The sequence below is a fragment of the Rhinolophus sinicus genome, chromosome 13 (genome assembly GCF_057876585.1).
Source record: "Rhinolophus sinicus isolate RSI-liver-muscle chromosome 13, RSI-T2T, whole genome shotgun sequence".
Classification (NCBI taxonomy): Eukaryota; Metazoa; Chordata; class Mammalia; order Chiroptera; family Rhinolophidae; genus Rhinolophus; species Rhinolophus sinicus.
This window is the reverse complement of record NC_142513.1, coordinates 22,582,829-22,594,410: the sequence shown is the minus strand read 5'-3', so window position 1 is coordinate 22,594,410 and position 11,582 is coordinate 22,582,829. Positions and strand designations below refer to the sequence as shown.

At 40.1% G+C, this 11,582-nt stretch overlaps 1 protein-coding gene and 1 pseudogene across 9 annotated transcripts in view; one reads left to right on the top strand and one right to left on the bottom strand.

Moving 5' to 3' along the window:
- Window positions 1–2,959: 2,959 nt before the first annotated feature.
- LOC109456271 (ATP synthase F(0) complex subunit g, mitochondrial pseudogene) lies at window positions 2,960–3,397 on the bottom strand (annotated as a pseudogene).
- Window positions 3,398–9,023: 5,626 nt separating this feature from the next.
- The window catches only part of TPX2 (TPX2 microtubule nucleation factor), a 53,460-nt gene continuing 50,901 nt past the window's right edge, over window positions 9,024–11,582 (top strand). For 4 of the 9 annotated variants that reach the window (XM_074317478.2, XM_019748529.3, XM_074317477.2 and 1 more), the window contains exon 1: window positions 9,325–9,455. The gene's annotated coding sequence lies outside the window, so the exon portion shown is untranslated. Of the gene's footprint in view, window positions 9,128–9,324; window positions 9,456–11,582 lie in introns of those variants that run through there. The other 5 variants (XM_074317483.2, XM_074317482.2, XM_019748526.3 and 2 more) reach the window with 4 other exon arrangements.

Sequence of the window (11,582 nt, the reverse complement as noted above, 5' to 3'; positions counted from 1 at the left end):
AAAGAAAAATTAAAACTGAAAAGTTCAATAAATAGGATGATGTTTTATAGGGGTTAAATTCACACATTACAATTGTAATTGAGGAATATGTAATAATGTGGGAAAATGCTCAAAACATAACACTGTAAAAATAGATTATAAAACTATACTGAGAAGTATTCGAACTTATAAAAATGTATATTACATGCAAAATATAGTTGAAGGAATTAAACCAGAATCCAAAAAGGTGGTTATTGTTGAGTAGCAAGATTATGGATGCTTTTATTTTATTTTTTAATACTTTTCTGTATTATCTAAAAATGACTGGATTTTTTAAATTGGAAAACAGTATTTTAAAAACTTGTTTGCTGAGATTTGGATGATGAGAAAATACTTATTGTCTAATGTTAAAGTGAAAATAAAAGTATACAAAATTAGATGTGTGACATGATCTCAAATCTAAATAATACCGTGCATGGGAAAAAGGCTGGGAAATCAATATGATAAAGACAAAAGAAAAATGGAGAAACCCCTTGCACAGATGCTAAAGAGGAACAGAACCAGAGTGGTCAATGAACCTGAAAAGATGCTCCCCCTCACTAGTTACCAGGGAAAACGCAAATTAAAACTTCAGTGAGATAACATTTCATACCCATTAGATTGGCAAAAATGAAAAAATCAAATCAAGTATGGTTCAAACATGTGGAATAACTTTGGGAAAAAAATTTGTTACCTGGTCAAGTTGAAGATGCCCATGACCTATGACCCAGCAATTCTGTTCTTTGATATATGCCCTAAAATAAGGTATAAGGTTTATAGAGCCAGACTGGTGGCTCAGGTGGTTGGAGCACCGTGCTCCTAATGCCAAGGTGGACTGCCCGTTGGATTCCCACATGGGCCAGTGAGCTGCGCCCTCTACAGCTAAGACTGTGAACAACAGCTCTCCCTGGAGCTGGGCTGCAGTGAGCTGCTATGGGCTGCTGTGTGCTGCCATGGGCTACCATGTGCTGCCAGGAGTGGCCGGCTGCCAGTGTGAGCGGCCAGCAGCCATCGTGACCGGCGGGCAGCCAGCGAGAGCTGCTGCCTGCTGTGAGCAGCCAACCAACGACCAGCGACCAACTCTCTCAGCAGGGGGAGCACAAGGCTCATAATACCAGCATGGGCCAGGGAGCTGTGTCCTACACAACTAGACTGAGAAACAGCGGCTTGAACCGGAATGGGGGGGGGTGTTGGGAGGGTAGAGGGAGTGGGGGTGTTGCGTGGTGGAGGGGTTGGGGGGATGACTGGTGTGGGTGGGGGGAGGCGGAAGAAGAGGGGAAAAAAAGAATGTTTATAGCCTCGTTACTTGTAATAGCAAAAATTGGGAAACTACCCAAGTGTCCATTATAGCAAAATGGATAAATACATTAATTAATTAATTACTAGTTTATACACAGTACTATGATACAGTGAGAAAATAAGTGAATTTAGCTACACAGAACATGAAAAGATCTCAGAAACATATCACATGAAAACATTTACAAAAAATAGTACAGTATGATTCCATTTATATATAGTTTGAAAACAGGCAAACTAACCAACATGCTGTTGAGGGTTTGTGGTAGTCAGCCACCTCCAAGGTGGCCCCCAAAGATCCCTGCCTCCTGGTAGCAACATCCTTGTGTAGTCCTCTCTCTCATTGTACTGATAGCACAACATTGTACTGTTGTGTGTGACTGATAGCAAATGGCAGAGATGATGGTATATCACTTCCGAGACTAGGCTACACCTATCTCTCTCTCATCACTCACTGTGGGGGTAGCCAGTTGCCCTGTTGTGAGCAGCCCTATGGAGAGGCCCCTGTGTGGTGAAGATAGGCAGTTTCCTGCTCAGTCACATCGGATCCTCCTGCCCCAGGCAAGTCTTCAGATGACAACAACCAACTTGACTACAACATTATTTGAGACCCTGAGCCAGAACTATTCCATTAAGCTGGATTCCTGACCCTCAGAAACTGTATGAGATAATAAATGTTTGTAATTTTAAGCTGCTAAATTTGGGTGTAGTCCATTCTGCAGCAAAGGTAACTAATACAGGGATATATGTATATGTGGAAAATTATACAGAGATGTAAAGGAATAATGAACATGAAATTCAAGATAGTCATTGCACATTAATAGGCGAGTGTACAGGATAAAGCAGGGAACAGAATTAAATTGGGAGCTTGAAAAGTCATGGAAATGGTTTTATTAAATTGTACATATGCACAGAGAATTTGTTGCCTCATTATTCTTTGTACCTTTCATACATTTTACATATGTATGTGTAAATATATTTGTATATGTGCTACTCAATATCTAATAAAATAAAAATGTAAAAGACAGGAAGGAAATATATTCAAATGTTAGTGGTGGAGACGTTGCCTGTAAAGTCTAGGTTATAGTTACCTCTTCTTTCTTCTTTATTATTTTCAGTATTATCCAAATATTACAGCTAAGAAAGCATTACTTTTGAAATGAGAAATATAAAATGTATAAAAACACACATACATAAATATATCAAAATATCAAAATACATACCTCTGTGCATGTGTGGATATAGCTATTTGAGGGTATTAAAAGATCTTGTATTTTCATTAAGTGATCTCTAAAAGATACACATTCATCTTCTAGCATTCATTTTTAAACTGAGGAGTGGGATGTGTGGTGGGAGGAATTAGGTATTTTCACTTTTCATTTCGTATGTATTTATAAACCCAGATGGATTTGGCTGCAAATCTTACCTGTGCTGTGTGGTTTGGGCAAGTCATGTCACCTTTCTTCAACCTCAGTTGTTTTTTTTTCAATCTGGAAATCAGAAATAATAGCACCTAGCTGGTAAGGGTGTTGCAAAGATTAAATAAAGTAATGAATGTACAGCACCTACCATATATTCTGATGCTATCATAAACATAGTACAAAAATTAATATTTTGTAATCTAAAAACATTTTTTTTTATTTTGACATATTTTATTCAAATACCTGTCTGATCACACATGGTACAAGAACATTCGAATAATAAACCCAAAAGAAACAGAGGTGAACCATTGGTCTTCAAACATTACAGCCAATGATGCCACGCTTGCCTATGATCGCGCCGACATAAAACCACATCCACACCTCAGTGGCCACTAAACCATTCAGCAGGGCTTCCTTAACTGTGAGCTGTTTGAAGCTACCAGTTTGAGCACTACTGACTATTTTTTTTCAAGCTCTGAATAGCTGTAGGGATCTCAGCAGGGTTTGGAGGAACCAGCTCAACCGTGGCATAGTGCCAAAATGTGGCCAATCGAGGCTTCGAGTAAGTCGCAGCAGCGTTTAGCAGTGCCAGGGCCTTCTCTGCGAGATTACGGACAAACTGGGCCATGGTTCTAGGATGGAAAGTCCGTGGCCTCGAACGGCCGGCTCTAAAAACATTTTTTAAATAGAAGAATCTCCCATATTAAAGTACCTTGACCTAGGCACCAAGCCAGTGCCCACTGCAAATGCAGAGGATGGAGTTTCAAGGGATCCCCCTCCTTCCTCCTCCCAGAAGAGACAAAGGCACCACTTGAACCTGGCTACCACTGATCTTACATGAGCTTATTGAAAAGAAACCCCTGTATCAGTAGTCTCTCTCCACGCCCCATCTCCTGGCTTTCTGTCTCTATGAATTTGCCTATTGTGGAAATTTCATATAAAAGGAATCATAATATTTGTCTGTTTGAGTCTGGCTGCTTATACTTAGTATAATGTTTCAGGTTCATCTATGTTGCCATATATATCGGTACTTCATTCCTTTTATTAAAGAATATTACTCCATCCAATATATGGTGAAGGAAAGAGAACTGACTCTGGGTGGTGAACACACAATGTAATATATAAATGATGTATTGCAGAACTGTACGCCTGAAATCTATGTAATTTTACTAACAATTGTCACCCCAATAAACTTCAATTTAAAAAAATGGGTGGTCAGATGGCTCAGTTGGTTAGAGCACAAGTTCTGAACAACAGAGTTGCTGGTTCGATTCCCACTTGGGCCAGTGAGCTGCACCCTTCACAACTAAACTGTAGACAACAAGCACGAGCTCTCAACAACAAGGTTGCCGGTTCAATTCCCACAAGGGATGATGGGCTGCGCCCGCTGCAACTAAGATTGAAAAACGGCGACTGGACTTGGAGCTGAGCTGCGCCCTCCACAACTAGATTGAAGGACAATGACTTGGACCTGATGGGCCCTAGAAAAACACACTGTTCCCCAATATTCCCCAATAAAAAAAGAAAAAAATTAAAAAAGAATATTACTCCATCGTATGGATTTACCACATTTTATTTATCCATGCATCAGTTAGTGGACACTTCAGTTGTTTCTCATAGTCTATTGCTTTTAATCACAGTGTTCTAAGGTCTCTGTAATCCTTGCCCCAAAATAGATTCTACATCAGCCACGAAGGAAGAGACCAGGAAACACGCTCAGATCTCCCTTTGCTTGGTTGAATGGAAACTGTGGGAGACAGAGTGGTGCCCCCTTTCCCAGGGGTCCCTTTGATGGATGTCACCAACGGCTCACACCAGCAACCTTCTCCCGGGGAGCGTCCTTGGGTGATCGCAGCCACACTGCCTGGAGGTGTCTGACAGTTACATTGCTACCCAGAAGCAATGACTTGCTACCGTCTGTTCTCCATGAAGTCGGAGGCCTCCTGGAGCTAGAAGTCAGGTCCAGATTTCTGGCCTGGTGACTACTGGTCAGGTGGTGGAGGGAGTGACAGACAGAGTGAAGGAGCAGATTTGGAAGGGCCAGGAGGAGAAGTTGATTCTATCTTTCTCTTTCACTTTTTAAAAATAGAGTTTGGAGAGCCCAAATAATTTTCTACCCCATTGGCTCCTCCTCTTCCCTCCTTTGCAGACTTCTCTCCCCTACCAGACTTCCATTATAAAAAAACAATAAATTCAAATCGCACAAATAATACATGGCTACATTCTTTAAAATTTTTTTTTAAATAAAGCTTACATTATCTCTCCTTTCTGTCCACAAGTCCAATTTAGTTCTTCCCGTCTAAAGTTCCCACACTTGTCAATTTGTTGTGCCTCCTTCCATACCTTTCTCTCTACATATGCATCTACATTTAGAAGAGTCAGTGTAGAGCAATGGTTAACGGTTTGACCTCTAGAGCTGGCCTCCTTGGGTTCAAATCCTGGCTGTGTCACAGATAAACTGTGTGACATTGGAGAAGTTGTCTAACCTCTCTAAGCCTACATCTCCTCAATCTATAAAATAGAAACGATAACATTACCTACCTCATACAGTTATTGTTAAGATGAAATGAGTAAAGTACTTCAAACAGTGCCTGGCACATGGTAAGTGCTAGATGTTATTACTTATACACACTCACAGGAAAAGTGGAATATTATTTTGCATATTTTTTTAAAAACATAATGGTTTCATAATAAATTTATATCAATCAGCAATTTGTTTTTTAACTCAAAAATGTGTCTCAAAGATACCTCCCTGTCAGTTCAGATCTACTGAACTCTTTGAATGGATGCTTAGTATTCCATTCTATAGATAGTTTATTGAAATACCCCCTTATGTATGGACATTTAGGTTGTTTCCAATTTCTCACAAATACAATGCAACAGCTGCTAATTGATTTCCTTATTTCCACTCTTGTTCCCCTTCTGTCTGTTTTCAGCACAGCAGCCAGTTATTTCAGTAAAAGCAGAAAGTAAATCAATGCTCAAAACCCTCCCAGGACTCCCACCTCATTCAGAGTAAAAATCAAAGTACTTATAATGGCCTAGTTGGTCTGCATCCTGTCCCAGAATATCTCTGGGCGCATCTCCTCATACTTTCTCCTTGTCCATTTGATCCAGCCACCTGATTTCCTAGCTATTTCTAAAACATGCATGTTATGCCCCTGCCTTTGCACTTGCTGTTCTCTGTGCCCGGAACACTCCTCCTTCAGTTATCTGTATGGCTCACTCCTTCTTCTTCAGGTCTTTGTCCAAATGTTCCTGAACTTCCCTATTGAAAATTGCAAACCCATTTTACATAGATAAGACCAACACAGCGATGGCAGAAATTGTGGATGGGGTGGACCACATGTGTCTGTGCTTCCTTCCAGCTCTAAAATTCTGCTGTGGTGATTTCAGCCCTCCAGGTCTCCCACTGATGGAGTGGGAACTTGAGACTCAGCCTAGAATGTAGCTGCAGCAGAAGGAATGATAGGAGGGGAATCCCTTAAGCCAGGCTTGCCTCGTGTTAATTTGGAAGGACTTGGGACGTTCTTGTACACATCTTGGCCTCCTGGCATTGCCTCCTTCACTCACTCACTGACTCATAAGCACCTTCTGCCTAGTAGGCCTTGGAGACAACACAGGTCTGATGTCCTCTCCGTCCTAATATAAGGCAAGCTATCTCTACCTCTATGGTCACCCCATGCCTGGCCTCTCCACGGCCCTGCATTTTCCTGGAGTTCGGGTGATGTGTTTGCTGAAAGTGAACAATCATCACAGCCCAGGCAGACCCTGCCCTCCCTTTGTCTGTCCACCCCACTTTGCCCTCCTTTTATTGCCATCCACACTTTGGGGCCTGGAGAACAAATGGCTTTGCATTTATCACCTCCTAATACACTGCATCATTTATTTATTTACGATATTTTATATCTGTCTTCTCCACTAGAATGTCAGCTCCCTGAGGACAGAGATTTTTGTCTGTCTTTTCACTGCTATATCCCCCCACTTAACACAGTGGTTGGCACATAGTATGTCCTCAATAATTGTTGCAGTGACTGTCCCTCTGCGTGAAAGTGGATTAGTATGTCTCTTAGAACTAAACCTAGAAATAGAAATCCTAGGTCACAGGGCACATGTGTTTGACATTTTAGTAGCTGTTGTCAAGTTGCCCTCTAAAGCAGCTGAACCCATTTATTCTCCCACTTGCTGAGTTACCTTGCAAATCCCTGATACCATCAAACTTTTAATGTTGGTCAATCTGAAGGGTGAAAAATGGTACCTCCTTGTTAAAATTGCTTGTACTGCTGGTGAGTCCAAGAACCTTTTCATGTCTTTCATGGCCAGTTTTGTTTCTTCTTCTAAGGATTGGCTATTTTCCCCATTTTTTTCCTACTGAATTTTTTTTTTTTTTCCTTTTCTCACTGATTCATAGGACATTTTTTTGTTTGTTTACATTCTGGGTTATAATCCTTTGTTATATGTGTTAGAAATATTTTACCCCTCAGTCTTGTTTGTTTGTTTTCCTTTTGTCAAACAGAATTTTAAAATTTTGGTTTGGTCCCTTTTTCCTTTGTCTTAGTTTTTCCCTATGTCTTATTTAAATATTTCCTACCCCGATGTCATAAACATATTCGTTTAAAACTTTAAAGCTTTTTAATTTTTGAATGTCCTTTGGGTTTTAATTCATTTGAAGTTTATTTTTGTAACTGGTACGGGATAAAAATCTAACATAATATTTCCTCCAAATGAAAAGCAACTGTCCCAACTCTATTATTTGTTTGTTTCCATCTGATCTGAAATTCTACTCAGCGTTTACTAAATTCTGATATACATGGGTCTGTTTCTGGACTTTTAAACTTTTGATTTTTTTTTATGGCAATACCCTACTTTAAAAAAAACTTGGTGGAAAATTTTAAACACATATCTGTATATGAGTATGTATATGCATATATGCATCATGAACCTGTCACTCAGCTTCAACAAGTCTCAATTTGTGGCTAATTTTGTTTCATCTGTACTACTACTTCCCTCCCCTACATACTCCCAATTATTTTGAAGGAAATTCTAGTCATTTCATCCCTACCATTTCTATATGTATCTCTAAAAGTCAGAAGTATTAAAAAACAAACTAAACCAAACCAAACCAACCAAACAAAAAACCCTCGCAGTTTATTTTTTGAAGAAACTACATCTTTTGTCCTGTAGAGGTTTCCTATCTGGATTTTGCTGATCGTATCCCCGTGGAGTGAACTAACCATACTTTAAAAAATTACCATAACTTCATATGTTAATGTTTATGAAATATGCTATGGCAATTTCCCCCTATTATTTTTCAAAATTCAGATGCCACTTCTTGTGTTTTTCTTCTTCCATATGATTCTTTAGAATTAACTCGGCAAGTTCTGTAACAAAACCTATTGGGATTTTCATTGGAATTGCCTTGAGCTTTTAATACGGAGAATTAACATCTTTACAATATTGGATCTTCCCATCCATTAATAACACATATCCACATCATTTAATTATTTTTAGTTATTCAACGACGTTTTACATTTTTTTCATTTTCCCATAAAGGTCTTAGGTTTATTTTTAAATCTTTGTAGTTTCTGTTGTTATTATAAATGGCGACCTTTTTGTTCTCGTCATTGCTATTCTTTTCTAATTGATTATCGATGAGATATAGGCCCAGACGTTCTTAATTCAAATACTGTCTCCTCCACTTAATACGAGATTTTAGACAACTTCTGAGCGTTTGTTTTCTCTTCTACACTACGAGGCTACAACATCGATGTAGTTGGAATTAAACCAGAAGGACAACACACCCAATAAACCGCGGCTTTAGACCAGTAACATCAGGGAGTGGACTAGATGAAGAATTTGAGAGACTCATTGGCAGAGAGGCTGAGGGCGAGTCTATGTTTCATGCAGGGGAATACATATTAATTAATTAAGTGAATTCCTATGAATATACAGGCACAATGCACAACTACAGGAATAATGAACAAATCTAAAGTTTTCTTCCGTGAAAGTTTTGGGAAGGTCCAGGATGGGCGCTGTTCTGTTATCTAAATCGATTCCCCATCTCTTCAATTGGTACCACCTTTCCCAAATAGTTAGGAGTCGAGCATTCTGGGCCTTGTAGTAAATTCTTTATCTGAGTTGTTCCAATGAGCTCACGCAGTCGCCTGAGACTACATTTCCCAAGAACCTCCAGGCCCGGTTGTTTGCCTGTCCCTCATCCTGACTTCCGGTGTCGTGTGATCTCTAAGGGCCAATCGGGAGGCTGGGATTGCGGGTTTCCGGCACTCTGATTGGTGCATTCGACTGGCGAGCCTGGGTTCAAATTTTCAACGGTATTGAATGAATCCCGCGGCGGTTCTTGCGGGCGCTCGGGTGTTAACAGCTGAGACAAGGTGAGCCATGGGGAGAAAAGGGGAGCAGTTGGGCACGGGAGTGCCTTTTGCCTGATTTTCGAACGGCTAGTGGTCGCCTCCAAGCCCCCAGTGCGGTCCATGTCTCTATGCCCGGGTTTCTGAGGCTTTTGTTGTGGGGCGCGGTCCTGGCCCCGCGGAGTGGGAGCCGGGCTTCGGGCTACCCTTCTCTTCGTTACAGGATTTTTTCCGGGAAATCTGTCCTGACCGAGCCTGGGAGGCTGTGTCTGCAGGTAGATGTGGAGACTGGCCCACGCGTGGGAAAGAAGGGGAAGAAGGAGCTGTGAGAGACTGTAGGCCCGTAGTAATGGTAACAATTTTTGTTTTACCACACATACATGAAATAAGCATGTACTGGGCTAGGCATTTTCTCGTTTAATTTTCGCACCAAGCCGGTGAAGTAGGTGCTATTCTTAACTTCTCTTTATAGAGGAGGAAACTGAAGTCCACAGTCTAGATGAGTTTAGAGAAATGGATGAAACAGTAGCACCGCCCTCAAGAAGTGTGGCATTTGGTGGAGGAAAATAGATGTGGTCATAACCAACTATATTTTAAATCTATTGCGTAAGATAGAAAGGTAATTGAGGTGGGGTGAGAACATAATTGAGGGAGAGTTTAATTCCACTTGAAGTTGTATATTTGGGATTTTAAATTAACTCTGTTTTATCCACATCGGCCCAGTCCTCCCCCTTTGTATCAAATAACCAGGTATTAATTGCCTTTCTAATTTCTTGTCCTAGAACATTTATAGATTGGAGAGGAATGAAGTGTGAATCAGGCTATAATATTGTAGGATTCCTTCCCCCCCCACCCTTTTTTTTCATAGATGGTTTCTATTTCTCATATACAATTTTCTAGTAGTTAAGTACCAAGGACTTCCCCAAAATCAGTCCCGTTTAGGACAAGACAGCATCCAGGTTCCGTCTTACCTTGTCTTTGACATCCTATTGCCTTTTTTAAAAATTTGTCTTACCATCATCATATATCAAAAGCGAGCTATTTACTGCTATCATAAAGATATTCTTGTGTTGTGGCCTCAGTGTATCATACCCCTGGTGAGGCTACCCCTATACCCTGTTTCCCCAAAAATAAGACCTACCCGGACAATCAGCTCTAATGCGTCTTTTGGAGCAAAAATTAATGTATAAGACCCAGTATTACATTTTATATATATATATATATATATATATATATATATATATATATATATATATATATATATATATATATAATATTATATAAGACTCGGTCTTACAGTAAAATAAGACCTGGTATTATATTATATCATACCTGGTCTTATAGTAAAATAAGACTGGGTCTTATATTAATTTTTGCTTCAAAAGACGCGTGAGAACTGATTGTCCGGCTAGGTCTTATTTTCGGGGAAACATGGTATCACCCTTGGTTGTTTTGGAGTAGCATTGTTGGGTGAGTCAGCTCAGTATTAAGCTACCACTCTTGGGATCAAAATTGTGGCTCCCAGGTCACTTAGCTAATTAATTGAACTTTTAGGGTGTGCTGTGTGCTCAGGTTAGTGTTAAATACTGTGGGTGTACAGGTATATGATGTTCTTAGGGTTTTCTGATATGCTTGAGGACAAAAGACTGATTCAAATTGACAAGTGACAATCAGAACAAGACGAGACAGCATCTGAGTGCTCTACTGTTTCGTACTGTAAATGCCCTGGCAATTTAGAGGAGAGGGAGATCAATGAGGCTTAAAACAGGCAAGGGTAGCTTTGTGAAGCAGGTGGGACACACATTGGCTCTTGATAAGCAGTTTGGTGTATAAAAATCACCCGCTTAATATCTGTTGAATTGGATAGGCAGGAGGGCATTATCTAAATTGACTGCAAAATTGCAGGTATGAAAAACGATGTATTCAGCTGGGTTGGTAAATTTGTTTAAACTTTAAAACTGTGTAAATAAAATAGGGTTATTAATATTTTGGCCAGCCTTATGCTTAAGTCTGTATAGTCTAACCTTAATAAAGTTACTTTATCCTACAGTTGCAGTTAAGCTTCTCCAGGAGATGGGATTATGTGGGAGGTCCTTCATTTTTTATTTAGGTACCAGGAGAGGTTTAGAGTTTTTCTATATCCCTTATATATTTTTTCTTCAGCCTTTCCTGGGTTTCTTCCCTAATTCTTTTTGAATTGCTGGGGAAGAAGGGAGGAAGAGAGATTTAAATCCCCTTTGGCGCACTTAATATTCTTTGCCATGCATAAAGGTAGGAAGCAGAATTGACTGTAGGGAGATGGAATGGCCCAAGCAAGTCTGTGAATAGATTAGACACAGGTTTGAGAGAGGGACATAGAGATCAGCAGCCCAAGGTACTTTGTGAAAAAGGTGTATAGATAACTGGGAGGTGGGGTCTGCTTTTGTTTGTTTGCATAGAGAAACTTGATTGGGGGAGATTAAAGATTAGTGAGAAGGGT